The sequence below is a fragment of the Tursiops truncatus genome, unplaced genomic scaffold, assembly GCF_011762595.2.
Source record: "Tursiops truncatus isolate mTurTru1 unplaced genomic scaffold, mTurTru1.mat.Y mat_scaffold_139_arrow_ctg1, whole genome shotgun sequence".
Lineage (NCBI taxonomy): Eukaryota > Metazoa > Chordata > Mammalia > Artiodactyla > Delphinidae > Tursiops > Tursiops truncatus.
In genome coordinates, this window is record NW_022983201.1 from 91,565 (window position 1) to 96,323 (window position 4,759).

Below are 4,759 nucleotides of genomic sequence, written 5' to 3' on the forward strand. Positions count from 1 at the left end.
GCGTTTTTTCCTGAATATATTCAGGAAAAAACGCATACGCCCTTTTTGGCCAACCAAGCAAGCTTGCAAAGGAAATCTGCACTACAATGAAGTCTCACTTCCCCCCGGTCAAAAGGGCCATCTGAAAAAAGTGTAAAATCCAGAAAGGCAGGACAGGCCATGGAGAACTGGGAGCCTTGTTATGCTGATGGGCGGGATGTAAATTGCCAACAACCACTCGGGAGAAGTGTATGGTGTTTCCTGAAACATCTAAAAAACAAAGCAACAGAACCTAGGGCACTTCCACTTATGGTCCTATAGCTTAGGGAAATTAAAATCAAAAAGACACAGCCACCCCAAAGTTTGGAACGGCTCTGTTTACAAGAACCTCGTTTACAGTACAAGTTCAACATCGCAGAAAGTGAAAAATGGATAAAAAAGTTGTGGTATTTACTTACAAAGCAATATCACTCAGCAATGAAATCTGTGTCATCAGGCCCTTAGCAGCACAATGAGTGGATTCAGGTATGATGATTCTAACTGAAATAAGTCACACAGAAAAAGAAACATCATAAGATATCAGTAATACACGGAATGTAAACTTGGCTACACAGGAACTGAATTACAGAACAGAACAGGGTCTCAAATTTAGAAAACCAACTTATGCTTGCTTAAGGGTAAAGGTGAGTTGGGGTGCTGCATAAAACCAGAGATTGAAATGAGCACAGATAAAGTTCCTTAAGCCAAATATGGAATAGACAAGAGCTACTCCTTGCTCAACGAAATGGACTCAACACCGCATATTAAACGCCTAAGAATGTACCTGACTAGTAAGTATCTTAAAACCTATGGATTGCTATGTCTCCGAAAGAGAATCAAGCATGTGTACAGGGGCATAAACGCAGCAGTGATAGGATTGGAGAGGTTCGGTGAGCAAATGAAGACCCTTTGAAGTCATATTGCATGGTACCCATTCCACGGGTTTCAACTACCCAGGTTTAAGGTATTCTTCCTTCAGCTAAAACATGCATGTGGAACCTAGAGTATGATCAACCATGTGATCGGGAGACGTGTTCAAATATGTCTCAGTTTTCGTACCCTGGTACTCGGGTGCAACATTCCAGACGCTTTACTAACACTCTCCCCACTTGGAGAGTCAGTCCCTTTAACCTCCTGTTTGGCCCAGTTTGCAATTTCTGTGGAAGATGAACAGGAATAGCGAGAACCAATGAGAGACTAGCTGGAGGTGTCTGGATGGGCAAATTTAACTCTCATTTCCCACCAGGAAGAGGAAATAACCAAAGGCTCAGCGTGCCGTGCCGGAACCAGATTAGGGCCTGAAGCCATCCTGCGGTGTTGCGGCCAGGCCACAAGAAAGCGAGTTGAAGAAAGGAGCTCAGGGGCACTGTAATTCACAAACCTGCAGAGTTATAAATGACAGCTATCGTCCAAAAATAGACTGAAGTAAGGCTGCCAAGAGGACTTGAAAGCGGGGCAGAATTGCAGGAAACCGATTTCAGGAGGTAGACTGGAATTGCATTGAAAGCATAGGAAAAGAGGCAGAACGTCCACAATGATGCACTTGGCCAAAAAGGGCGTATGCGTTTTTTCCTGAATATATTCAGGAAAAAACGCATACGCCCTTTTTGGCCAACCAAGCAAGCTTGCAAAGGAAATCTGCACTACAATGAAGTCTCACTTCCCCCCGGTCAAAAGGGCCATCTGAAAAAAGTGTAAAATCCAGAAAGGCAGGACAGGCCATGGAGAACTGGGAGCCTTGTTATGCTGATGGGCGGGATGTAAATTGCCAACAGACACTCGGGAGAAGTGTATGGTGTTTCCTGAAACATCTAAAAAACAAAGCAACAGAGCCTAGGGCACTTCCACTTATGGTCCTATAGCTTAGGGAAATTAAAATCAAAAAGACACAGCCACCCCAAAGTTTGGAACGGCTCTGTTTACAAGAACCTCGTTTACAGTACAAGTTCAACATCGCAGAAAGTGAAAAATGGATAAAGAAGTTGTGGTATTTACTTACAAAGCAATATCACTCAGCAATGAAATCTGTGTCATCAGGCCCTTAGCAGCACAATGAGTGGATTCAGGTATGATGATTCTAACTGAAATAAGTCACACAGAAAAAGAAACATCATAAGATATCAGTAATACACGGAATGTAAACTTGGCTACACAGGAACTGAATTACAGAACAGAACAGGGTCTCAAATTTAGAAAACCAACTTATGCTTGCTTAAGGGGAAAGGTGAGTTGGGGTGCTGCATAAAACCAGAGATTGAAATGAGCACAGATAAAGTTCCTTAAGCCAAATATGGAATAGACAAGAGCTACTCCTTGCTCAACGAAATGGACTCAACACCGCATATTAAACGCCTAAGAATGTACCTGACTAGTAAGTATCTTAAAACCTATGGATTGCTATGTCTCCGAAAGAGAATCAAGCATGTGTACAGGGGCATAAACGCAGCAGTGATAGGATTGGAGAGGTTCGGTGAGCAAATGAAGACCCTTTGAAGTCATATTGCATGGTACCCATTCCACGGGTTTCAACTACCCAGGTTTAAGGTATTCTTCCTTCAGCTAAAACATGCATGTGGAACCCAGAGTATGATCAACCATGTGATCGGGAGACGTGTTCAAATATGTCTCAGTTTTCGTACCCTGGTACTCGGGTGCAACATTCCAGACGCTTTACTAACACTCTCCCCACTTGGAGAGTCAGTCCCTTTAACCTCCTGTTTGGCCCAGTTTGCAATTTCTGCGGAAGATGAACAGGAATAGCGAGAACCAATGAGAGACTAGCTGGAGGTGTCTGGACGGGCAAATTTAACTCTCATTTCCCACCAGGAAGAGGAATTAACCAAAGGCTCAGCGTGCCGTGCCGGAACCAGATTAGGGCCTGAAGCCATCCTGCGGTGTTGCGGCCAGGTCACAAGAAAGCGAGTTGAAGAAAGGAGCTCAGGGGCACTGTAATTCACAAACCTGCAGAGTTATAAATGACAGCTATCGTCCAAAAATAGACTGAAGTAAGGCTGCCAAGAGGACTTGAAAGCGGGGCAGAATTGCAGGAAACCGATTTCAGGAGGTAGACTGGAATTGCATTGAAAGCATAGGAAAAGAGGCAGAACGTCCACAATGATGCACTTGGCCAAAAAGGGCGTATGCGTTTTTTCCTGAATATATTCAGGAAAAAACGCATACGCCCTTTTTGGCCAACCAAGCAAGCTTGCAAAGGAAATCTGCACTACAATGAAGTCTCACTTCCCCCCGGTCAAAAGGGCCATCTGAAAAAAGTGTAAAATCCAGAAAGGCAGGACAGGCCATGGAGAACTGGGAGCCTTGTTATGCTGATGGGCGGGATGTAAATTGCCAACAACCACTCGGGAGAAGTGTATGGTGTTTCCTGAAACATCTAAAAAACAAAGCAACAGAGCCTAGGGCACTTCCACTTATGGTCCTATAGCTTAGGGAAATTAAAATCAAAAAGACACAGCCACCCCAAAGTTTGGGACGCCTCTGTTTACAAGAACCTCGTTTACAGTACAAGTTCAACATCGCAGAAAGTGAAAAATGGATAAAGAAGTTGTGGTATTTACTTACAAAGCAATATCACTCAGCAATGAAATCTATGTCATCAGGCCCTTAGCAGCACAATGAGTGGATTCAGGTATGATGATTCTAACTGAAATAAGTCACACAGAAAAAGAAACATCATAAGATATCAGTAATACACGGAATGTAAACTTGGCTACACAGGAACTGAATTACAGAACAGAACAGGGTCTCAAATTTAGAAAACCAACTTATGCTTGCTTAAGGGGAAAGGTGAGTTGGGGTGCTGCATAAAACCAGAGATTGAAATGAGCACAGATAAAGTTCCTTAAGCCAAATATGGAATAGACAAGAGCTACTCCTTGCTCAACGAAATGGACTCAACACCGCATATTAAACGCCTAAGAATGTACCTGACTAGTAAGTATCTTAAAACCTATGGATTGCTATGTCTCCGAAAGAGAATCAAGCATGTGTACAGGGGCATAAACGCAGCAGTGATAGGATTGGAGAGGTTCGGTGAGCAAATGAAGACCCTTTGAAGTCATATTGCATGGTACCCATTCCACGGGTCTTCAACTACTCTAGGTTTAAGGTATTCTTCCTTCAGCTAAAACATGCATGTGGAACCTAGAGTATGATCAACCATGTGATCGGGAGACGTGTTCAAATATGTCTCAGTTTTCGTACCCTGGTACTCGGGTGCAACATTCCAGACGCTTTACTAACACTCTCCCCGACTTGGAGAGTCAGTCCCTTTAACCTCCTGTTTGGCCCAGTTTGCAATTTCTGCGGAAGATGAACAGGAATAGCGAGAACCAATGAGAGACTAGCTGGAGGTGTCTGGACGGGCAAATTTAACTCTCATTTCCCACCAGGAAGAGGAATTAACCAAAGGCTCAGCGTGCCGTGCCAGAACCAGATTAGGGCCTGAAGCCATCCTGCGGTGTTGCGGCCAGCTCACAAGAAAGCGAGTTGAAGAAAGGAGCTCAGGGGCACTGTAATTCACAAACCTGCAGAGTTATAAATGACAGCTATCGTCCAAAAATAGACTGAAGTAAGGCTGCCAAGAGGACTTGAAAGCGGGGCAGAATTGCAGGAAACCGATTTCAGGAGGTAGACTGGAATTGCATTGAAAGCATAGGAAAAGAGGCAGAACGTCCACAATGATGCACTTGGCCAAAAAGGGCGTATGCGTTTTTTCCTGAAT